Below are 20,752 nucleotides of genomic sequence, written 5' to 3' on the forward strand. Positions count from 1 at the left end.
ATGGTGCCAAAAGTTTGGCAAAAAGCATAAATGGTGCTAATCTTTAAAACGAGACCAAAATCCCCGCCACTGGATGAAAGACTTAGTGAGCCTCAACATCTGTGGTGTGGAAGTTATTTGAAAGATTTTTAAGGGATAATGTGCAAGGATATATTGTCTCCCACCTTATCAGTAGTAGACGTGAACACGGCTCAATGAAGGACTGATCGCGGTTAAGAACTGCTGGGAGAGCTCATGGCTTCAGAGCACTCGCCAGCGATTCCCTGGTGGTCTAGTGGCTAGGATTCGGAGCTCTCACCGCCGCGGCCCGGGTTCGATTCCCGGTCAGGGAAGGTTTTTAATAAAGCACAACAAAGATGAGGAGAAATGTTTACATAAAGAGGAGCAGAGAAGTTGGTCCGAATGGCCCCGCAAGCTTTTATAACAATTTGAGAAGGCTGCACATCTGGTTCCAGGCTTGGGACAGGAAGTTGAAAAGAGCATCACAAGAGTGGTGTTTGCACTGTTGTCAGAGTGCAAGTTATGACACCGTGACAGGAAGCACAATTGGAAGCTCAGTCTGGGAGAAAACAAGAGTCCTTCAGTTCAGTCCCCCAAATTGCAGATTGATATTTTAGTGCACGTTAGGGTCCGTTTTGCCTGGACTCCAAATGTATTTGCTGCATGCGTTCTTTGGTTATTGGACTTTGAAAATGAGACCTGCGCCTCCTTGACGTGCTCACCTTGAAGCGTCTATTGAAAACCAGGAAGTCTTAGTATGCAAACGTCTTGCACATGCTCAGTAGCACTCCCAGTAGAAGTCAACCAGGCAAATCAAGCAGGTGCCAAAGAGGTGATTTTCCAGAGGAACGTCCAATTTTTGGGGCTCTTTTCAAAAGACATTCCAAAAGTAGTGTTTGCTTGGTTGTTTTTTTTTCTAATTGACTGTTTTAGCCCAGAGCGATCAGTCGATCTCGTATGTCGGGCAACAAACTAGAGTCATAATGAGGGCTCTCTGAACCTAGTTTGCAGCCACCAAAACCAGCCAGTGCTGCTACCACATGCCCCAGTGGCCTAATGGATAAGGCACTGGCCTCCTAAGCCAGGGATTGTGGGTTTGAGTCCCATCTGGGGTGCTCTCAATTGAGCAAGTGACCGTTTCGGCCCAGTGTAACGCCATTGGCAAGACATCTGCCGGTAGGCAAGGTTTTTTTTTTACGCCAGGAATCAATTCCACTCGAAACCCATGTCCCAAAACCACCCCTTTAAGCATGGCTCTACAAGCTTGCATGGGAATCACAAAGCTTTCCACACGCCTATTTTGAAAGAAAAAACAGACAATTGGCTTGTGGACTGAAAAGGCTTCAAGCGAACTTTGGTCAAGCTACCTTTCTTAATGTGCAAGAAGCCTTTTCATCATTTTTCGCTGTCCCACAGAGGAGCGTTAAGGTTGCAAGTGAGAAAACAAGAAAACCGAGTGTAAGCTGACACCAGCACGAAGCTCCAGTGGCGCAATCGGTTAGCGCGCGGTACTTATAAGGCAGTATTTGTTGAGCAATGCCGAGGCTGTGAGTTCAAGCCTCACCTGGAGCACTTCCCTTTAAGCTTTCAAGTTTTATTTGAAAGATTTTTTTAAGGGATAATGTGCAGGAATATATTTTCTCCAATATTTTCATTAGTAGACGTTAACACGGCTTAATGAAGCACTGACCGCGGTTAAGAACTGCTGGGAGAGTTCATGGTTCCAAACCAACCAACAGCGATTCCCTGGTGGTCTAGTGGCTAGGATTCGGCGCTCTCACCGCCGCGGCCCGGGTTCGATTCCCGGTCAGGGAATGTTTTTAATAAAGTACAGCAAAGATGAGGAGAAATGTTTACATGGAGAGGAGCAGAGAAGTTGGTCCGAATGGTCCCGCGAGCTTTTCTAACAAGTTGAAAAGTCTGCGCATCTGATTTCAAGTTTTAATCCTGAGAGATTAATATTGGAACAAGGAATTTTACAATCTTCAAGGAGTCTCTCTCATTTGGCATGGTGCCAAAAGTTTGGCAAAAAGCATAAATGGTGCTAATCTTTAAAACGAGACCAAAATCCCCGCCACTGGATGAAAGACTTAGTGAGCCTCAACATCTGTGGTGTGGAAGTTATTTGAAAGATTTTTAAGGGATAATGTGCAAGGATATATTGTCTCCCACCTTATCAGTAGTAGACGTGAACACGGCTCAATGAAGGACTGATCGCGGTTAAGAACTGCTGGGAGAGCTCATGGCTTCAGAGCACTCGCCAGCGATTCCCTGGTGGTCTAGTGGCTAGGATTTGGCGCTCTCACCGCCGCGGCCCGGGTTCGATTCCCGGTCAGGGAAGGTTTTTAATAAAGCACAACAAAGATGAGGAGAAATGTTTACATAAAGAGGAGCAGAGAAGTTGGTCCGAATGGCCCCGCAAGCTTTTATAACAATTTGAGAAGGCTGCACATCTGGTTCCAGGCTTGGGACAGGAAGTTGAAAAGAGCATCACAAGAGTGGTGTTTGCACTGTTGTCAGAGTGCAAGTTATGACACCGTGACAGGAAGCACAATTGGAAGCTCAGTCTGGGAGAAAACAAGAGTCCTTCAGTCCAGTCCCCCAAATTGCAGATTGATATTTTGGTGCACGTTAGGGTCCGTTTTGCCTGGACTCCAAACGTATTTGCTGCATGCGTTCTTTGGTTATTGGACTTTGAAAATGAGACCTGCGCCTCCTTGACGTGCTCACCTTGAAGCGTCTATTGAAAACCAGGAAGTCTTAGTATGCAAACGTCTTGCACATGCTCAGTAGCACTCCCAGTAGAAGTCAACCAGGCAAATCAAGCAGGTGCCAAAGAGGTGATTTTCCAGAGGAACGTCCAATTTTTGGGGCTCTTTTCAAAAGACATTCCAAAAGTAGTGTTTGCTTGGTTGTTTTTTTTTCTAATTGACTGTTTTAGCCCAGAGCGATCAGTCGATCTCGTATGTCGGGCAACAAACTAGAGTCATAATGAGGGCTCTCTGAACCTAGTTTGCAGCCACCAAAACCAGCCAGTGCTGCTACCACATGCCCCAGTGGCCTAATGGATAAGGCACTGGCCTCCTAAGCCAGGGATTGTGGGTTCGAGTCCCATCTGGGGTGCTCTCAATTGAGCAAGTGACCGTTTCGGCCCAGTGTAATTCCATTGGCAAGACATCTGGCAAGGTTTTTTTTTTTCCGCCAGGAATCAATTCCACTCGAAATCCATGTCCCAAAACCACCCCTTTAAGCATGGCTCTACAAGCTTGCATGGGAATCACAAAGCTTTCCACACGCCTATTTTGAAAGAAAAAACAGACAATTGGCTTGTGGACTGAAAAGGCTTCAAGCGAACTTTGGTCAAGCTACCTTTCTTAATGTGCAAGAAGCCTTTTCATCAATTTTCACTGTCCCACAGAGGAGCGTTAAGGTTGCAAGTGAGAAAACAAGAAAACCGAGTGTAAGCTGACACCAGCACGACGCTCCAGTGGCGCAATCGGTTAGCGCGCGGTACTTATAAGGCAGTATTTGTTGAGCAATGCCGAGGTTGTGAGTTCAAGCCTCACCTGGAGCACTTCCCTTTAAGCTTTCAAGTTTTATTTGAAAGATTTTTTTAAGGGATAATGTGCAGGAATATATTTTCTCCAATATTTTCATTAGTAGACGTTAACACGGCTTAATGAAGCACTGACCGCGGTTAAGAACTGCTGGGAGAGTTCATGGTTCCAAACCAACCAACAGCGATTCCCTGGTGGTCTAGTGGCTAGGATTCGGCGCTCTCACCGCCGCGGCCCGGGTTCGATTCCCGGTCAGGGAATGGTTTTAATAAAGTACAGCAAAGATGAGGAGAAATGTTTACATGGAGAGGAGCAGAGAAGTTGGTCCGAATGGTCCCGCGAGCTTTTCTAACAAGTTGAAAAGTCTGCGTATCTGATTTCAAGTTTTAATCCTGAGAGATTAATATTGGAACAAGGAATTTTACAATCTTCAAGGAGTCTCTCTCATTTGGCATGGTGCCAAAAGTTTGGCAAAAAGCATAAATGGTGCTAATCTTTAAAACGAGACCAAAATCCCCGCCACTGGATGAAAGACTTAGTGAGCCTCAACATCTGTGGTGTGGAAGTTATTTGAAAGATTTTTAAGGGATAATGTGCAAGGATATATTGTCTCCCACCTTATCAGTAGTAGACGTGAACACGGCTCAATGAAGGACTGATCGCGGTTAAGAACTGCTGGGAGAGCTCATGGCTTCAGAGCACTCGCCAGCGATTCCCTGGTGGTCTAGTGGCTAGGATTCGGCGCTCTCACCGCCGCGGCCCGGGTTCGATTCCCGGTCAGGGAAGGTTTTTAATAAAGCACAACAAAGATGAGGAGAAATGTTTACATAAAGAGGAGCAGAGAAGTTGGTCCGAATGGCCCCGCAAGCTTTTATAACAATTTGAGAAGGCTGCACATCTGGTTCCAGGCTTGGGACAGGAAGTTGAAAAGAGCATCACAAGAGTGGTGTTTGCACTGTTGTCAGAGTGCAAGTTATGACACCGTGACAGGAAGCACAATTGGAAGCTCAGTCTGGGAGAAAACAAGAGTCCTTCAGTCCAGTCCCCCAAATTGCAGATTGATATTTTAGTGCACGTTAGGGTCCGTTTTGCCTGGACTCCAAACGTATTTGCTGCATGCGTTCTTTGGTTATTGGACTTTGAAAATGAGACCTGCGCCTCCTTGACGTGCTCACCTTGAAGCGTCTATTGAAAACCAGGAAGTCTTAGTATGCAAACGTCTTGCACATGCTCAGTAGCACTCCCAGTAGAAGTCAACCAGGCAAATCAAGCAGGTGCCAAAGAGGTGATTTTCCAGAGGAACGTCCAATTTTTGGGGCTCTTTTCAAAAGACATTCCAAAAGTAGTGTTTGCTTGGTTGTTTTTTTTTCTAATTGACTGTTTTAGCCCAGAGCGATCAGTCGATCTCGTATGTCGGGCAACAAACTAGAGTCATAATGAGGGCTCTCTGAACCTAGTTTGCAGCCACCAAAACCAGCCAGTGCTGCTACCACATGCCCCAGTGGCCTAATGGATAAGGCACTGGCCTCCTAAGCCAGGGATTGTGGGTTCGAGTCCCATCTGGGGTGCTCTCAATTGAGCAAGTGACCGTTTCAGCCCAGTGTAATGCCATTGGCAAGACATCTGCCGGTAGGCAAGGTTTTTTTTTTCCGCCAGGAATCAATTCCACTCGAAACCCATGTCCCAAAACCACCCCTTTAAGCATGGCTCTACAAGCTTGCATGGGAATCACAAAGCTTTCCACACGCCTATTTTGAAAGAAAAAACAGACAATTGGCTTGTGGACTGAAAAGGCTTCAAGCGAACTTTGGTCAAGCTACCTTTCTTAATGTGCAAGAAGCCTTTTCATCAATTTTCGCTGTCCCACAGAGGAGCGTTAAGGTTGCAAGTGAGAAAACAAGAAAACCGAGTGTAAGCTGACACCAGCACGACGCTCCAGTGGCGCAATCGGTTAGCGCGCGGTACTTATAAGGCAGTATTTGTTGAGCAATGCCGAGGTTGTGAGTTCAAGCCTCACCTGGAGCACTTCCCTTTAAGCTTTCAAGTTTTATTTGAAAGATTTTTTTAAGGGATAATGTGCAGGAATATATTTTCTCCAATATTTTCATTAGTAGACGTTAACACGGCTTAATGAAGCACTGACCGCGGTTAAGAACTGCTGGGAGAGTTCATGGTTCCAAACCAACCAACAGCGATTCCCTGGTGGTCTAGTGGCTAGGATTCGGCGCTCTCACCGCCGCGGCCCGGGTTCGATTCCCGGTCAGGGAACGTTTTTAATAAAGTACAGCAAAGATGAGGAGAAATGTTTACATGGAGAGGAGCAGAGAAGTTGGTCCGAATGGTCCCGCGAGCTTTTCTAACAAGTTGAAAAGTCTGCGTATCTGATTTCAAGTTTTAATCCTGAGAGATTAATATTGGAACAAGGAATTTTACAATCTTCAAGGAGTCTCTCTCATTTGGCATGGTGCCAAAAGTTTGGCAAAAAGCATAAATGGTGGTAATCTTTAAAACGAGACCAAAATCCCCGCCACTGGATGAAAGACTTAGTGAGCCTCAACATCTGTGGTGTGGAAGTTATTTGAAACATTTTTAAGGGATAATGTGCAAGGATATATTGTCTCCCACCTTATCAGTAGTAGACGTGAACACGGCTCAATTAAGGACTGATCGCGGTTAAGAACTGCTGGGAGAGCTCATGGCTTCAGAGCACTCGCCAGCGATTCCCTGGTGGTCTAGTGGCTAGGATTCGGCGCTCTCACCGCCGCGGCCCGGGTTCGATTCCCGGTCAGGGAAGGTTTTTAATAAAGCACAACAAAGATGAGGAGAAATGTTTACATAAAGAGGAGCAGAGAAGTTGGTCCGAATGGCCCCGCAAGCTTTTATAACAATTTGAGAAGGCTGCACATCTGGTTCCAGGCTTGGGACAGGAAGTTGAAAAGAGCATCACAAGAGTGGTGTTTGCACTGTTGTCAGAGTGCAAGTTATGACACCGTGACAGGAAGCACAATTGGAAGCTCAGTCTGGGAGAAAACAAGAGTCCTTCAGTCCAGTCCCCCAAATTGCAGATTGATATTTTAGTGCACGTTAGGGTCCGTTTTGCCTGGACTCCAAACGTATTTGCTGCATGCGTTCTTTGGTTATTGGACTTTGAAAATGAGACCTGCGCCTCCTTGACGTGCTCACCTTGAAGCGTCTATTGAAAACCAGGAAGTCTTAGTATGCAAACGTCTTGCACATGCTCAGTAGCACTCCCAGTAGAAGTCAACCAGGCAAATCAAGCAGGTGCCAAAGAGGTGATTTTCCAGAGGAACGTCCAATTTTTGGGGCTCTTTTCAAAAGACATTCCAAAAGTAGTGTTTGCTTGGTTGTTTTTTTTTCTAATTGACTGTTTTAGCCCAGAGCGATCAGTCGATCTCGTATGTCGGGCAACAAACTAGAGTCATAATGAGGGCTCTCTGAACCTAGTTTGCAGCCACCAAAACCAGCCAGTGCTGCTGCTACATGCCCCAGTGGCCTAATGGATAAGGCACTGGCCTCCTAAGCCAGGGATTGTGGGTTCGAGTCCCATCTGGGGTGCTCTCAATTGAGCAAGTGACCGTTTCGGCCCAGTGTAATTCCATTGGCAAGACATCTGGCGGTAGGCAAGGTTTTTTTTTTTCCGCCAGGAATCAATTCCACTCGAAATCCATGTCCCAAAACCACCCCTTTAAGCATGGCTCTACAAGCTTGCATGGGAATCACAAAGCTTTCCACACGCCTATTTTGAAAGAAAAAACAGACAATTGGCTTGTGGACTGAAAAGGCTTCAAGCGAACTTTGGTCAAGCTACCTTTCGGTGCAAGAAGCCTTTTCATCAATTTTCGCTGTCCCACAGAGGAGCGTTAAGGTTGCAAGTGAGAAAACAAGAAAACCGAGTGTAAGCTGACACCAGCACGAAGCTCCAGTGGCGCAATCGGTTAGCGCGCGGTACTTATAAGGCAGTATTTGTTGAGCAATGCCGAGGTTGTGAGTTCAAGCCTCACCTGGAGCACTTCCCTTTAAGCTTTCAAGTTTTATTTGAAAGATTTTTTTAAGGGATAATGTGCAGGAATATATTTTCTCCAATATTTTCATTAGTAGACGTTAACACGGCTTAATGAAGCACTGACCGCGGTTAAGAACTGCTGGGAGAGTTCATGGTTCCAAACCAACCAACAGCGATTCCCTGGTGGTCTAGTGGCTAGGATTCGGCGCTCTCACCGCCGCGGCCCGGGTTCGATTCCCGGTCAGGGAATGGTTTTAATAAAGTACAGCAAAGATGAGGAGAAATGTTTACATGGAGAGGAGCAGAGAAGTTGGTCCGAATGGTCCCGCGAGCTTTTCTAACAAGTTGAAAAGTCTGCGCATCTGATTTCAAGTTTTAATCCTGAGAGATTAATATTGGAACAAGGAATTTTACAATCTTCAAGGAGTCTCTCTCATTTGGCATGGTGCCAAAAGTTTGGCAAAAAGCATAAATGGTGCTAATCTTTAAAACGAGACCAAAATCCCCGCCACTGGATGAAAGACTTAGTGAGCCTCAACATCTGTGGTGTGGAAGTTATTTGAAACATTTTTAAGGGATAATGTGCAAGGATATATTGTCTCCCACCTTATCAGTAGTAGACGTGAACACGGCTCAATGAAGGACTGATCGCGGTTAAGAACTGCTGGGAGAGCTCATGGCTTCAGAGCACTCGCCAGCGATTCCCTGGTGGTCTAGTGGCTAGGATTCGGCGCTCTCACCGCCGCGGCCCGGGTTCGATTCCCGGTCAGGGAAGGTTTTTAATAAAGCACAACAAAGATGAGGAGAAATGTTTACATAAAGAGGAGCAGAGAAGTTGGTCCGAATGGCCCCGCAAGCTTTTATAACAATTTGAGAAGGCTGCACATCTGGTTCCAGGCTTGGGACAGGAAGTTGAAAAGAGCATCACAAGAGTGGTGTTTGCACTGTTGTCAGAGTGCAAGTTATGACACCGTGACAGGAAGCACAATTGGAAGCTCAGTCTGGGAGAAAACAAGAGTCCTTCAGTCCAGTCCCCCAAATTGCAGATTGATATTTTAGTGCACGTTAGGGTCCGTTTTGCCTGGACTCCAAACGTATTTGCTGCATGCGTTCTTTGGTTATTGGACTTTGAAAATGAGACCTGCGCCTCCTTGACGTGCTCACCTTGAAGCGTCTATTGAAAACCAGGAAGTCTTAGTATGCAAACGTCTTGCACATGCTCAGTAGCACTCCCAGTAGAAGTCAACCAGGCAAATCAAGCAGGTGCCAAAGAGGTGATTTTCCAGAGGAACGTCCAATTTTTGGGGCTCTTTTCAAAAGACATTCCAAAAGTAGTGTTTGCTTGGTTGTTTTTTTTTCTAATTGACTGTTTTAGCCCAGAGCGATCAGTCGATCTCGTATGTCGGGCAACAAACTAGAGTCATAATGAGGGCTCTCTGAACCTAGTTTGCAGCCACCAAAACCAGCCAATGCTGCTACCACATGCCCCAGTGGCCTAATGGATAAGGCACTGGCCTCCTAAGCCAGGGATTGTGGGTTCGAGTCCCATCTGGGGTGCTCTCAATTGAGCAAGTGACCGTTTCGGCCCAGTGTAATGCCATTGGCAAGACATCTGCCGGTAGGCAAGGTTTTTTTTTTCCGCCAGGAATCAATTCCACTCGAAACCCATGTCCCAAAACCACCCCTTTAAGCATGGCTCTACAAGCTTGCATGGGAATCACAAAGCTTTCCACACGCCTATTTTGAAAGAAAAAACAGACAATTGGCTTGTGGACTGAAAAGGCTTCAAGCGAACTTTGGTCAAGCTACCTTTCTTAATGTGCAAGAAGCCTTTTCATCAATTTTCGCTGTCCCACAGAGGAGCGTTAAGGTTGCAAGTGAGAAAACAAGAAAACCGAGTGTAAGGTGACACCAGCACGAAGCTCCAGTGGCGCAATCGGTTAGCGCGCGGTACTTATAAGGCAGTATTTGTTGAGCAATGCCGAGGTTGTGAGTTCAAGCCTCACCTGGAGCACTTCCCTTTAAGCTTTCAAGTTTTATTTGAAAGATTTTTTTAAGGGATAATGTGCAGGAATATATTTTCTCCAATATTTTCATTAGTAGACGTTAACACGGCTTAATGAAGCACTGACCGCGGTTAAGAACTGCTGGGAGAGTTCATGGTTCCAAACCAACCAACAGCGATTCCCTGGTGGTCTAGTGGCTAGGATTCGGCGCTCTCACCGCCGCGGCCCGGGTTCGATTCCCGGTCAGGGAATGTTTTTAATAAAGTACAGCAAAGATGAGGAGAAATGTTTACATGGAGAGGAGCAGAGAAGTTGGTCCGAATGGTCCCGCGAGCTTTTCTAACAAGTTGAAAAGTCTGCGTATCTGATTTCAAGTTTTAATCCTGAGAGATTAATATTGGAACAAGGAATTTTACAATCTTCAAGGAGTCTCTCTCATTTGGCATGGTGCCAAAAGTTTGGCAAAAAGCATAAATGGTGCTAATCTTTAAAACGAGACCAAAATCCCCGCCACTGGATGAAAGACTTAGTGAGCCTCAACATCTGTGGTGTGGAAGTTATTTGAAAGATTTTTAAGGGATAATGTGCAAGGATATATTGTCTCCCACCTTATCAGTAGTAGACGTGAACACGGCTCAATGAAGGACTGATCGCGGTTAAGAACTGCTGGGAGAGCTCATGGCTTCAGAGCACTCGCCAGCGATTCCCTGGTGGTCTAGTGGCTAGGATTCGGCGCTCTCACCGCCGCGGCCCGGGTTCGATTCCCGGTCAGGGAAGGTTTTTAATAAAGCACAACAAAGATGAGGAGAAATGTTTACATAAAGAGGAGCAGAGAAGTTGGTCCGAATGGCCCCGCAAGCTTTTATAACAATTTGAGAAGGCTGCACATCTGGTTCCAGGCTTGGGACAGGAAGTTGAAAAGAGCATCACAAGAGTGGTGTTTGCACTGTTGTCAGAGTGCAAGTTATGACACCGTGACAGGAAGCACAATTGGAAGCTCAGTCTGGGAGAAAACAAGAGTCCTTCAGTCCAGTCCCCCAAATTGCAGATTGATATTTTAGTGCACGTTAGGGTCCGTTTTGCCTGGACTCCAAACGTATTTGCTGCATGCGTTCCTTGGTTATTGGACTTTGAAAATGAGACCTGCGCCTCCTTGACGTGCTCACCTTGAAGCGTCTATTGAAAACCAGGAAGTCTTAGTATGCAAGCGTCTTGCACATGCTCAGTAGCACTCCCAGTAGAAGTCAACCAGGCAAATCAAGCAGGTGCCAAAGAGGTGATTTTCCAGAGGAACGTCCAATTTTTGGGGCTCTTTTCAAAAGACATTCCAAAAGTAGTGTTTGCTTGGTTGTTTTTTTTCTAATTGACTGTTTTAGCCCAGAGCGATCAGTCGATCTCGTATGTCGGGCAACAAACTAGAGTCATAATGAGGGCTCTCTGAACCTAGTTTGCAGCCACCAAAACCAGCCAGTGCTGCTACCACATGCCCCAGTGGCCTAATGGATAAGGCACTGGCCTCCTAAGCCAGGGATTGTGGGTTCGAGTCCCATCTGGGGTGCTCTCAATTGAGCAAGTGACCGTTTCGGCCCAGTGTAATGCCATTGGCAAGACATCTGCCGGTAGGCAAGGTTTTTTTTTTCCGCCAGGAATCAATTCCACTCGAAACCCATGTCCCAAAACCACCCCTTTAAGCATGGCTCTACAAGCTTGCATGGGAATCACAAAGCTTTCCACACGCCTATTTTGAAAGAAAAAACAGACAATTGGCTTGTGGACTGAAAAGGCTTCAAGCGAACTTTGGTCAAGCTACCTTTCTTAATGTGCAAGAAGCCTTTTCATCAATTTTCGCTGTCCCACAGAGGAGCGTTAAGGTTGCAAGTGAGAAAACAAGAAAACCGAGTGTAAGCTGACACCAGCACGACGCTCCAGTGGCGCAATCGGTTAGCGCGCGGTACTTATAAGGCAGTATTTGTTGAGCAATGCCGAGATTGTGAGTTCAAGCCTCACCTGGAGCACTTCCCTTTAAGCTTTCAAGTTTTATTTGAAAGATTTTTTTAAGGGATAATGTGCAGGAATATATTTTCTCCAATATTTTCATTAGTAGACGTTAACACGGCTTAATGAAGCACTGACCGCGGTTAAGAACTGCTGGGAGAGTTCATGGTTCCAAACCAACCAACAGCGATTCCCTGGTGGTCTAGTGGCTAGGATTCGGCGCTCTCACCGCCGCGGCCCGGGTTCGATTCCCGGTCAGGGAACGTTTTTAATAAAGTACAGCAAAGATGAGGAGAAATGTTTACATGGAGAGGAGCAGAGAAGTTGGTCCGAATGGTCCCGCGAGCTTTTCTAACAAGTTGAAAAGTCTGCGCATCTGATTTCAAGTTTTAATCCTGAGAGATTAATATTGGAACAAGGAATTTTACAATCTTCAAGGAGTCTCTCTCATTTGGCATGGTGCCAAAAGTTTGGCAAAAAGCATAAATGGTGCTAATCTTTAAAACGAGACCAAAATCCCCGCCACTGGATGAAAGACTTAGTGAGCCTCAACATCTGTGGTGTGGAAGTTATTTGAAAGATTTTTAAGGGATAATGTGCAAGGATATATTGTCTCCCACCTTATCAGTAGTAGACGTGAACACGGCTCAATGAAGGACTGATCGCGGTTAAGAACTGCTGGGAGAGCTCATGGCTTCAGAGCACTCGCCAGCGATTCCCTGGTGGTCTAGTGGCTAGGATTCGGCGCTCTCACCGCCGCGGCCCGGGTTCGATTCCCGTTCAGGGAAGGTTTTTAATAAAGCACAACAAAGATGAGGAGAAATGTTTACATAAAGAGGAGCAGAGAAGTTGGTCCGAATGGCCCCGCAAGCTTTTATAACAATTTGAGAAGGCTGCACATCTGGTTCCAGGCTTGGGACAGGAAGTTGAAAAGAGCATCACAAGAGTGGTGTTTGCACTGTTGTCAGAGTGCAAGTTATGACACCGTGACAGGAAGCACAATTGGAAGCTCAGTCTGGGAGAAAACAAGAGTCCTTCAGTCCAGTCCCCCAAATTGCAGATTGATATTTTAGTGCACGTTAGGGTCCGTTTTGCCTGGACTCCAAACGTATTTGCTGCATGCGTTCTTTGGTTATTGGACTTTGAAAATGAGACCTGCGCCTCCTTGACGTGCTCACCTTGAAGCGTCTATTGAAAACCAGGAAGTCTTAGTATGCAAACGTCTTGCACATGCTCAGTAGCACTCCCAGTAGAAGTCAACCAGGCAAATCAAGCAGGTGCCAAAGAGGTGATTTTCCAGAGGAATGTCCAATTTTTGGGGCTCTTTTCAAAAGACATTCCAAAAGTAGTGTTTGCTTGGTTGTTTTTTTTTCTAATTGACTGTTTTAGCCCAGAGCGATCAGTCGATCTCGTATGTCGGGCAACAAACTAGAGTCATAATGAGGGCTCTCTGAACCTAGTTTGCAGCCACCAAAACCAGCCAGTGCTGCTACCACATGCCCCAGTGGCCTAATGGATAAGGCACTGGCCTCCTAAGCCAGGGATTGTGGGTTCGAGTCCCATCTGGGGTGCTCTCAATTGAGCAAGTGACCGTTTCGGCCCAGTGTAATGCCATTGGCAAGACATCTGGCGGTAGGCAAGGTTTTTTTTTTCCGCCAGGAATCAATTCCACTCGAAATCCATGTCCCAAAACCACCCCTTTAAGCATGGCTCTACAAGCTTGCATGGGAATCACAAAGCTTTCCACACGCCTATTTTGAAAGAAAAAACAGACAATTGGCTTGTGGACTGAAAAGGCTTCAAGCGAACTTTGGTCAAGCTACCTTTCTTAATGTGCAAGAAGCCTTTTCATCAATTTTCGCTGTCCCACAGAGGAGCGTTAAGGTTGCAAGTGAGAAAACAAGAAAACCGAGTGTAAGCTGACACCAGCACGAAGCTCCAGTGGCGCAATCGGTTAGCGCGCGGTACTTATAAGGCAGTATTTGTTGAGCAATGCCGAGGTTGTGAGTTCAAGCCTCACCTGGAGCACTTCCCTTTAAGCTTTCAAGTTTTATTTGAAAGATTTTTTTAAGGGATAATGTGCAGGAATATATTTTCTCCAATATTTTCATTAGTAGACGTTAACACGGCTTAATGAAGCACTGGCCGCGGTTAAGAACTGCTGGAAGAGTTCATGGTTCCAAACCGACCAACAGCGATTCCCTGGTGGTCTAGTGGCTAGGATTCGGCGCTCTCACCGCCGCGGCCCGGGTTCGATTCCCGGTCAGGGAACGTTTTTAATAAAGTACAGCAAAGATGAGGAGAAATGTTTACATGGAGAGGAGCAGAGAAGTTGGTCCGAATGGTCCCGCGAGCTTTTCTAACAAGTTGAAAAGTCTGCGCATCTGATTTCAAGTTTTAATCCTGAGAGATTAATATTGGAACAAGGAATTTTACAATCTTCAAGGAGTCTCTCTCATTTGGCATGGTGCCAAAAGTTTGGCAAAAAGCATAAATGGTGCTAATCTTTAAAACGAGACCAAAATCCCCGCCACTGGATGAAAGACTTAGTGAGCCTCAACATCTGTGGTGTGGAAGTTATTTGAAAGATTTTTAAGGGATAATGTGCAAGGATATATTGTCTCCCACCTTATCAGTAGTAGACGTGAACACGGCTCAATGAAGGACTGATCGCGGTTAAGAACTGCTGGGAGAGCTCATGGCTTCAGAGCACTCGCCAGCGATTCCCTGGTGGTCTAGTGGCTAGGATTCGGCGCTCTCACCGCCGCGGCCCGGGTTCGATTCCCGGTCAGGGAAGGTTTTTAATAAAGCACAACAAAGATGAGGAGAAATGTTTACATAAAGAGGAGCAGAGAAGTTGGTCCGAATGGCCCCGCAAGCTTTTATAACAATTTGAGAAGGCTGCACATCTGGTTCCAGGCTTGGGACAGGAAGTTGAAAAGAGCATCACAAGAGTGGTGTTTGCACTGTTGTCAGAGTGCAAGTTATGACACCGTGACAGGAAGCACAATTGGAAGCTCAGTCTGGGAGAAAACAAGAGTCCTTCAGTCCAGTCCCCCAAATTGCAGATTGATATTTTAGTGCACGTTAGGGTCCGTTTTGCCTGGACTCCAAACGTATTTGCTGCATGCGTTCTTTGGTTATTGGACTTTGAAAATGAGACCTGCGCCTCCTTGACGTGCTCACCTTGAAGCGTCTATTGAAAACCAGGAAGTCTTAGTATGCAAACGTCTTGCACATGCTCAGTAGCACTCCCAGTAGAAGTCAACCAGGCAAATCAAGCAGGTGCCAAAGAGGTGATTTTCCAGAGGAACGTCCAATTTTTGGGGCTCTTTTCAAAAGACATTCCAAAAGTAGTGTTTGCTTGGTTGTTTTTTTTTCTAATTGACTGTTTTAGCCCAGAGCGATCAGTCGATCTCGTATGTCGGGCAACAAACTAGAGTCATAATGAGGGCTCTCTGAACCTAGTTTGCAGCCACCAAAACCAGCCAGTGCTGCTACTACATGCCCCAGTGGCCTAATGGATAAGGCACTGGCCTCCTAAGCCAGGGATTGTGGGTTCGAGTCCCATCTGGGGTGCTCTCAATTGAGCAAGTGACCGTTTCGGCCCAGTGTAATTCCATTGGCAAGACATCTGGCGGTAGGCAAGGTTTTTTTTTTTCCGCCAGGAATCAATTCCACTCGAAATCCATGTCCCAAAACCACCCCTTTAAGCATGGCTCTACAAGCTTGCATGGGAATCACAAAGCTTTCCACACGCCTATTTTGAAAGAAAAAACAGACAATTGGCTTGTGGACTGAAAAGGCTTCAAGCGAACTTTGGTCAAGCTACCTTTCTTAATGTGCAAGAAGCCTTTTCATCAATTTTCGCTGTCCCACAGAGGAGCGTTAAGGTTGCAAGTGAGAAAACAAGAAAACCGAGTGTAAGCTGACACCAGCACAACGCTCCAGTGGCGCAATCGGTTAGCGCGCGGTACTTATAAGGCAGTATTTGTTGAGCAATGCCGAGGTTGTGAGTTCAAGCCTCACCTGGAGCACTTCCCTTTAAGCTTTCAAGTTTTATTTGAAAGATTTTTTTAAGGGATAATGTGCAGGAATATATTTTCTCCAATATTTTCATTAGTAGACGTTAACACGGCTTAATGAAGCACTGACCGCGGTTAAGAACTGCTGGGAGAGTTCATGGTTCCAAAGCAACCGACAGCGATTCCCTGGTGGTCTAGTGGCTAGGATTCGGCGCTCTCGCCGCCGCGGCCCGGGTTCGATTCCCGGTCAGGGATTGTTTTTAATAAAGTACAGCAAAGATGAGGAGAAATGTTTACATGGAGAGGAGCAGAGAAGTTGGTCCGAATGGTCCCGCGAGCTTTTCTAACAAGTTGAAAAGTCTGCGTATCTGATTTCAAGTTTTAATCCTGAGAGATTAATATTGGAACAAGGAATTTTACAATCTTCAAGGAGTCTCTCTCATTTGGCATGGTGCCAAAAGTTTGGCAAAAAGCATAAATGGTGCTAATCTTTAAAACGAGACCAAAATCCCCGCCACTGGATGAAAGACTTAGTGAGCCTCAACATCTGTGGTGTGGAAGTTATTTGAAAGATTTTTAAGGGATAATGTGCAAGGATATATTGTCTCCCACCTTATCAGTAGTAGACGTGAACACGGCTCAATGAAGGACTGATCGCGGTTAAGAACTGCTGGGAGAGCTCATGGCTTCAGAGCACTCGCCAGCGATTCCCTGGTGGTCTAGTGGCTAGGATTCGGCGCTCTCACCGCCGCGGCCCGGGTTTGATTCCCGGTCAGGGAAGGTTTTTAATAAAGCACAACAAAGATGAGGAGAAATGTTTACATAAAGAGGAGCAGAGAAGTTGGTCCGAATGGCCCCGCAAGCTTTTATAACAATTTGAGAAGGCTGCACATCTGGTTCCAGGCTTGGGACAGGAAGTTGAAAAGAGCATCACAAGAGTGGTGTTTGCACTGTTGTCAGAGTGCAAGTTATGACACCGTGACAGGAAGCACAATTGGAAGCTCAGTCTGGGAGAAAACAAGAGTCCTTCAGTCCAGTCCCCCAAATTGCAGATTGATATTTTAGTGCACGTTAGGGTCCGTTTTGCCTGGACTCCAAACGTATTTGCTGCATGCGTTCTTTGGTTATTGGACTTTGAAAATGAGACCTGCGCCTCCTTGACGTGCTCACCTTGAAGCGTCTATTGAAAACCAGGAAGTCTTAGTATGCAAACGTCTTGCACATGCTCAGTAGCACTCCCAGTAGAAGTCAACCAGGCAAATCAAGCAGGTGCCAAAGAGGTGATTTTCCAGAGGAACGTCCAATTTTTGGGGCTCTTTTCAAAAGACATTCCAAAAGTAGTGTTTGCTTGGTTGTTTTTTTTTCTAATTGACTGTTTTAGCCCAGAGCGATCAGTCGATCTCGTATGTCGGGCAACAAACTAGAGTCATAATGAGGGCTCTCTGAACCTAGTTTGCAGCCACCAAAACCAGCCAGTGCTGCTACCACATGCCCCAGTGGCCTAATGGATAAGGCACTGGCCTCCTAAGCCAGGGATTGTGGGTTCGAGTCCCATCTGGGGTGCTCTCAATTGAGCAAGTGACCGTTTCGGCCCAGTGTAATGCCATTGGCAAGACATCTGGCAGTAGGCAAGGTTTTTTTTTTCCGCCAGGAATCAATTCCACTCGAAATCCATGTCCCAAAACCACCCCTTTAAGCATGGCTCTACAAGCTTGCATGGGAATCACAAAGCTTTCCACACGCCTATTTTGAAAGAAAAAACAGACAATTGGCTTGTGGACTGAAAAGGCTTCAAGCGAACTTTGGTCAAGCTACCTTTCTTAATGTGCAAGAAGCCTTTTCATCAATTTTCGCTGTCCCACAGAGGAGCGTTAAGGTTGCAAGTGAGAAAACAAGAAAACCGAGTGTAAGCTGACACCAGCACGAAGCTCCAGTGGCGCAATCGGTTAGCGCGCGGTACTTATAAGGCAGTATTTGTTGAGCAATGCCGAGGTTGTGAGTTCAAGCCTCACCTGGAGCACTTCACTTTAAGCTTTCAAGTTTTATTTGAAAGATTTTTTTAAGGGATAATGTGCAGGAATATATTTTCTCCAATATTTTCATTAGTAGACGTTAACACGGCTTAATGAAGCACTGACCGCGGTTAAGAACTGCTGGGAGAGTTCATGGTTCCAAACCAACCAACAGCGATTCTCTGGTGGTCTAGTGGCTGGGATTCGGCGCTCTCACCGCCGCGGCCCGGGTTCGATTCCCGGTCAGGGAATGTTTTTAATAAAGTACAGCAAAGATGAGGAGAAATGTTTACATGGAGAGGAGCAGAGAAGTTGGTCCGAATGGTCCCGCGAGCTTTTCTAACAAGTTGAAAAGTCTGCGCATCTGATTTCAAGTTTTAATCCTGAGAGATTAATATTGGAACAAGGAATTTTACAATCTTCAAGGAGTCTCTCTCATTTGGCATGGTGCCAAAAGTTTGGCAAAAAGCATAAATGGTGCTAATCTTTAAAACGAGACCAAAATCCCCGCCACTGGATGAAAGACTTAGTGAGCCTCAACATCTGTGGTGTGGAAGTTATTTGAAAGATTTTTAAGGGATAATGTGCAAGGATATATTGTCTCCCACCTTATCAGTAGTAGACGTGAACACGGCTCAATGAAGGACTGATCGCGGTTAAGAACTGCTGGGAGAGCTCATGGCTTCAGAGCACTCGCCAGCGATTCCCTGGTGGTCTAGTGGCTAGGATTCGGCGCTCTCACCGCCGCGGCCCGGGTTCGATTCCCGGTCAGGGAAGGTTTTTAATAAAGCACAACAAAGATGAGGAGAAATGTTTACATAAAGAGGAGCAGAGAAGTTGGTCCGAATGGCCCCGCAAGCTTTTATAACAATTTGAGAAGGCTGCACATCTGGTTCCAGGCTTGGGACAGGAAGTTGAAAAGAGCATCACAAGAGTGGTGTTTGCACTGTTGTCAGAGTGCAAGTTATGACACCGTGACAGGAAGCACAATTGGAAGCTCAGTCTGGGAGAAAACAAGAGTCCTTCAGTCCAGTCCCCCAAATTGCAGATTGATATTTTAGTGCACGTTAGGGTCCGTTTTGCCTGGACTCCAAACGTATTTGCTGCATGCGTTCTTTGGTTATTGGACTTTGAAAATGAGACCTGCGCCTCCTTGACGTGCTCACCTTGAAGCGTCTATTGAAAACCAGGAAGTCTTAGTATGCAAACGTCTTGCACATGCTCAGTAGCACTCCCAGTAGAAGTCAACCAGGCAAATCAAGCAGGTGCCAAAGAGGTGATTTTCCAGAGGAATGTCCAATTTTTGGGGCTCTTTTCAAAAGACATTCCAAAAGTAGTGTTTGCTTGGTTGTTTTTTTTTCTAATTGACTGTTTTAGCCCAGAGCGATCAGTCGATCTCGTATGTCGGGCAACAAACTAGAGTCATAATGAGGGCTCTCTGAACCTAGTTTGCAGCCACCAAAACCAGCCAGTGCTGCTACCACATGCCCCAGTGGCCTAATGGATAAGGCACTGGCCTCCTAAGCCAGGGATTGTGGGTTCGAGTCCCATCTGGGGTGCTCTCAAGTGACCGTTTCGGCCCAGTGTAATGCCATTGGCAAGACATCTGGCGGTAGGCAAGGTTTTTTTTTTCCGCCAGGAATCAATTCCACTCGAAATCCATGTCCCAAAACCACCCCTTTAAGCATGGCTCTACAAGCTTGCATGGGAATCACAAAGCTTTCCACACGCCTATTTTGAAAGAAAAAACAGACAATTGGCTTGTGGACTGAAAAGGCTTCAAGCGAACTTTGGTCAAGCTACCTTTCTTAATGTGCAAGAAGCCTTTTCATCAATTTTCGCTGTCCCACAGAGGAGCGTTAAGGTTGCAAGTGAGAAAACAAGAAAACCGAGTGTAAGCTGACACCAGCACGACACTCCAGTGGCGCAATCGGTTAGCGCGCGGTACTTATAAGGCAGTATTTGTTGAGCAATGCCGAGGTTGTGAGTTCAAGCCTCACCTGGAGCACTTCCCTTTAAGCTTTCAAGTTTTATTTGAAAGATTTTTTTAAGGGATAATGTGCAGGAATATATTTTCTCCAATATTTTCATTAGTAGACGTTAACACGGCTTAATGAAGCACTGACCGCGGTTAAGAACTGCTGGGAGAGTTCATGGTTCCAAACCAACCAACAGCGATTCCCTGGTGGTCTAGTGGCTAGGATTCGGCGCTCTCACCGCCGCGGCCCGGGTTCGATTCCCGGTCAGGGAATGTTTTTAATAAAGTACAGCAAAGATGAGGAGAAATGTTTACATGGAGAGGAGCAGAGAAGTTGGTCCGAATGGTCCCGCGAGCTTTTCTAACAAGTTGAAAAGTCTGCGTATCTGATTTCAAGTTTTAATCCTGAGAGATTAATATTGGAACAAGGAATTTTACAATCTTCAAGGAGTCTCTCTCATTTGGCATGGTGCCAAAAGTTTGGCAAAAAGCATAAATGGTGCTAATCTTTAAAACGAGACCAAAATCCCCGCCACTGGATGAAAGACTTAGTGAGCCTCAACATCTGTGGTGTGGAAGTTATTTGAAAGATTTTTAAGGGATAATGTGCAAGGATATATTGTCTCCCACCTTATCAGTAGTAGACGTGAACACGGCTCAATGAAGGACTGATCGCGGTTAAGAACTGCTGGGAGAGCTCATGGCTTCAGAGCACTCGCCAGCGATTCCCTGGTGGTCTAGTGGCTAGGATTCGGCGCTCTCACCGCCGCGGCCCGGGTTCGATTCCCGGTCAGGGAAGGTTTTTAATAAAGCACAACAAAGATGAGGAGAAATGTTTACATAAAGAGGAGCAGAGAAGTTGGTCCGAATGGCCCCGCAAGCTTTTATAACAATTTGAGAAGGCTGCACATCTGGTTCCAGGCTTGGGACAGGAAGTTGAAAAGAGCATCACAAGAGTGGTGTTTGCACTGTTGTCAGAGTGCAAGTTATGACACCGTGACAGGAAGCACAATTGGAAGCTCAGTCTGGGAGAAAACAAGAGTCCTTCAGTCCAGTCCCCCAAATTGCAGATTGATATTTTAGTGCACGTTAGGGTCCGTTTTGCCTGGACTCCAAACGTATTTGCTGCATGCGTTCTTTGGTTATTGGACTTTG

General features: G+C 46.1%; 35 non-coding genes across 35 annotated transcripts; all 35 read left to right on the forward strand.

Moving 5' to 3' along the window:
- The first annotated feature begins 1,042 nt into the window (after positions 1-1,042).
- On the forward strand, positions 1,043-1,115 carry TRNAR-CCU (transfer RNA arginine (anticodon CCU)). Its single transcript has one exon. It is a non-coding gene; the product is annotated as a tRNA-Arg (tRNA).
- Positions 1,116-1,479: 364 nt separating this feature from the next.
- TRNAI-UAU (transfer RNA isoleucine (anticodon UAU)) lies at positions 1,480-1,572 on the forward strand. The gene is given in 2 exon segments: positions 1,480-1,517; positions 1,537-1,572. It is a non-coding gene; the product is annotated as a tRNA-Ile (tRNA).
- A 171-nt stretch (positions 1,573-1,743) lies between these two features.
- On the forward strand, positions 1,744-1,815 carry TRNAE-CUC (transfer RNA glutamic acid (anticodon CUC)). The gene has a single exon. It is a non-coding gene; the product is annotated as a tRNA-Glu (tRNA).
- A 1,235-nt stretch (positions 1,816-3,050) lies between these two features.
- TRNAR-CCU (transfer RNA arginine (anticodon CCU)) lies at positions 3,051-3,123 on the forward strand. Its single transcript has one exon. It is a non-coding gene; the product is annotated as a tRNA-Arg (tRNA).
- Positions 3,124-3,481: 358 nt separating this feature from the next.
- On the forward strand, positions 3,482-3,574 carry TRNAI-UAU (transfer RNA isoleucine (anticodon UAU)). The gene is given in 2 exon segments: positions 3,482-3,519; positions 3,539-3,574. It is a non-coding gene; the product is annotated as a tRNA-Ile (tRNA).
- Positions 3,575-3,745: 171 nt separating this feature from the next.
- On the forward strand, positions 3,746-3,817 carry TRNAE-CUC (transfer RNA glutamic acid (anticodon CUC)). The gene has a single exon. It is a non-coding gene; the product is annotated as a tRNA-Glu (tRNA).
- A 453-nt stretch (positions 3,818-4,270) lies between these two features.
- Positions 4,271-4,342, forward strand: TRNAE-CUC (transfer RNA glutamic acid (anticodon CUC)). The gene has a single exon. It is a non-coding gene; the product is annotated as a tRNA-Glu (tRNA).
- A 710-nt stretch (positions 4,343-5,052) lies between these two features.
- On the forward strand, positions 5,053-5,125 carry TRNAR-CCU (transfer RNA arginine (anticodon CCU)). The gene has a single exon. It is a non-coding gene; the product is annotated as a tRNA-Arg (tRNA).
- A 364-nt stretch (positions 5,126-5,489) lies between these two features.
- On the forward strand, positions 5,490-5,582 carry TRNAI-UAU (transfer RNA isoleucine (anticodon UAU)). Its single transcript is given in 2 exon segments — positions 5,490-5,527; positions 5,547-5,582. It is a non-coding gene; the product is annotated as a tRNA-Ile (tRNA).
- A 171-nt stretch (positions 5,583-5,753) lies between these two features.
- TRNAE-CUC (transfer RNA glutamic acid (anticodon CUC)) lies at positions 5,754-5,825 on the forward strand. The gene has a single exon. It is a non-coding gene; the product is annotated as a tRNA-Glu (tRNA).
- Positions 5,826-6,278: 453 nt separating this feature from the next.
- Positions 6,279-6,350, forward strand: TRNAE-CUC (transfer RNA glutamic acid (anticodon CUC)). The gene has a single exon. It is a non-coding gene; the product is annotated as a tRNA-Glu (tRNA).
- Positions 6,351-7,060: 710 nt separating this feature from the next.
- On the forward strand, positions 7,061-7,133 carry TRNAR-CCU (transfer RNA arginine (anticodon CCU)). The gene has a single exon. It is a non-coding gene; the product is annotated as a tRNA-Arg (tRNA).
- A 361-nt stretch (positions 7,134-7,494) lies between these two features.
- TRNAI-UAU (transfer RNA isoleucine (anticodon UAU)) lies at positions 7,495-7,587 on the forward strand. The gene is given in 2 exon segments: positions 7,495-7,532; positions 7,552-7,587. It is a non-coding gene; the product is annotated as a tRNA-Ile (tRNA).
- Positions 7,588-7,758: 171 nt separating this feature from the next.
- On the forward strand, positions 7,759-7,830 carry TRNAE-CUC (transfer RNA glutamic acid (anticodon CUC)). The gene has a single exon. It is a non-coding gene; the product is annotated as a tRNA-Glu (tRNA).
- Positions 7,831-8,283: 453 nt separating this feature from the next.
- TRNAE-CUC (transfer RNA glutamic acid (anticodon CUC)) lies at positions 8,284-8,355 on the forward strand. The gene has a single exon. It is a non-coding gene; the product is annotated as a tRNA-Glu (tRNA).
- Positions 8,356-9,065: 710 nt separating this feature from the next.
- TRNAR-CCU (transfer RNA arginine (anticodon CCU)) lies at positions 9,066-9,138 on the forward strand. Its single transcript has one exon. It is a non-coding gene; the product is annotated as a tRNA-Arg (tRNA).
- Positions 9,139-9,502: 364 nt separating this feature from the next.
- On the forward strand, positions 9,503-9,595 carry TRNAI-UAU (transfer RNA isoleucine (anticodon UAU)). Its single transcript is given in 2 exon segments — positions 9,503-9,540; positions 9,560-9,595. It is a non-coding gene; the product is annotated as a tRNA-Ile (tRNA).
- A 171-nt stretch (positions 9,596-9,766) lies between these two features.
- Positions 9,767-9,838, forward strand: TRNAE-CUC (transfer RNA glutamic acid (anticodon CUC)). Its single transcript has one exon. It is a non-coding gene; the product is annotated as a tRNA-Glu (tRNA).
- A 453-nt stretch (positions 9,839-10,291) lies between these two features.
- Positions 10,292-10,363, forward strand: TRNAE-CUC (transfer RNA glutamic acid (anticodon CUC)). Its single transcript has one exon. It is a non-coding gene; the product is annotated as a tRNA-Glu (tRNA).
- Positions 10,364-11,072: 709 nt separating this feature from the next.
- On the forward strand, positions 11,073-11,145 carry TRNAR-CCU (transfer RNA arginine (anticodon CCU)). The gene has a single exon. It is a non-coding gene; the product is annotated as a tRNA-Arg (tRNA).
- A 364-nt stretch (positions 11,146-11,509) lies between these two features.
- Positions 11,510-11,602, forward strand: TRNAI-UAU (transfer RNA isoleucine (anticodon UAU)). Its single transcript is given in 2 exon segments — positions 11,510-11,547; positions 11,567-11,602. It is a non-coding gene; the product is annotated as a tRNA-Ile (tRNA).
- A 171-nt stretch (positions 11,603-11,773) lies between these two features.
- Positions 11,774-11,845, forward strand: TRNAE-CUC (transfer RNA glutamic acid (anticodon CUC)). Its single transcript has one exon. It is a non-coding gene; the product is annotated as a tRNA-Glu (tRNA).
- A 1,235-nt stretch (positions 11,846-13,080) lies between these two features.
- TRNAR-CCU (transfer RNA arginine (anticodon CCU)) lies at positions 13,081-13,153 on the forward strand. Its single transcript has one exon. It is a non-coding gene; the product is annotated as a tRNA-Arg (tRNA).
- A 364-nt stretch (positions 13,154-13,517) lies between these two features.
- Positions 13,518-13,610, forward strand: TRNAI-UAU (transfer RNA isoleucine (anticodon UAU)). The gene is given in 2 exon segments: positions 13,518-13,555; positions 13,575-13,610. It is a non-coding gene; the product is annotated as a tRNA-Ile (tRNA).
- Positions 13,611-13,781: 171 nt separating this feature from the next.
- On the forward strand, positions 13,782-13,853 carry TRNAE-CUC (transfer RNA glutamic acid (anticodon CUC)). Its single transcript has one exon. It is a non-coding gene; the product is annotated as a tRNA-Glu (tRNA).
- Positions 13,854-14,306: 453 nt separating this feature from the next.
- TRNAE-CUC (transfer RNA glutamic acid (anticodon CUC)) lies at positions 14,307-14,378 on the forward strand. The gene has a single exon. It is a non-coding gene; the product is annotated as a tRNA-Glu (tRNA).
- A 710-nt stretch (positions 14,379-15,088) lies between these two features.
- TRNAR-CCU (transfer RNA arginine (anticodon CCU)) lies at positions 15,089-15,161 on the forward strand. Its single transcript has one exon. It is a non-coding gene; the product is annotated as a tRNA-Arg (tRNA).
- A 365-nt stretch (positions 15,162-15,526) lies between these two features.
- Positions 15,527-15,619, forward strand: TRNAI-UAU (transfer RNA isoleucine (anticodon UAU)). Its single transcript is given in 2 exon segments — positions 15,527-15,564; positions 15,584-15,619. It is a non-coding gene; the product is annotated as a tRNA-Ile (tRNA).
- A 1,478-nt stretch (positions 15,620-17,097) lies between these two features.
- TRNAR-CCU (transfer RNA arginine (anticodon CCU)) lies at positions 17,098-17,170 on the forward strand. Its single transcript has one exon. It is a non-coding gene; the product is annotated as a tRNA-Arg (tRNA).
- Positions 17,171-17,534: 364 nt separating this feature from the next.
- TRNAI-UAU (transfer RNA isoleucine (anticodon UAU)) lies at positions 17,535-17,627 on the forward strand. The gene is given in 2 exon segments: positions 17,535-17,572; positions 17,592-17,627. It is a non-coding gene; the product is annotated as a tRNA-Ile (tRNA).
- Positions 17,628-18,323: 696 nt separating this feature from the next.
- Positions 18,324-18,395, forward strand: TRNAE-CUC (transfer RNA glutamic acid (anticodon CUC)). The gene has a single exon. It is a non-coding gene; the product is annotated as a tRNA-Glu (tRNA).
- Positions 18,396-19,105: 710 nt separating this feature from the next.
- TRNAR-CCU (transfer RNA arginine (anticodon CCU)) lies at positions 19,106-19,178 on the forward strand. Its single transcript has one exon. It is a non-coding gene; the product is annotated as a tRNA-Arg (tRNA).
- Positions 19,179-19,534: 356 nt separating this feature from the next.
- Positions 19,535-19,627, forward strand: TRNAI-UAU (transfer RNA isoleucine (anticodon UAU)). Its single transcript is given in 2 exon segments — positions 19,535-19,572; positions 19,592-19,627. It is a non-coding gene; the product is annotated as a tRNA-Ile (tRNA).
- A 171-nt stretch (positions 19,628-19,798) lies between these two features.
- On the forward strand, positions 19,799-19,870 carry TRNAE-CUC (transfer RNA glutamic acid (anticodon CUC)). Its single transcript has one exon. It is a non-coding gene; the product is annotated as a tRNA-Glu (tRNA).
- Positions 19,871-20,323: 453 nt separating this feature from the next.
- Positions 20,324-20,395, forward strand: TRNAE-CUC (transfer RNA glutamic acid (anticodon CUC)). Its single transcript has one exon. It is a non-coding gene; the product is annotated as a tRNA-Glu (tRNA).
- Positions 20,396-20,752: the final 357 nt, after the last annotated feature.

The sequence above is a fragment of the Spea bombifrons genome, chromosome 4 (genome assembly GCF_027358695.1).
Source record: "Spea bombifrons isolate aSpeBom1 chromosome 4, aSpeBom1.2.pri, whole genome shotgun sequence".
In the NCBI taxonomy this organism is placed as follows: domain Eukaryota; kingdom Metazoa; phylum Chordata; class Amphibia; order Anura; family Pelobatidae; genus Spea; species Spea bombifrons.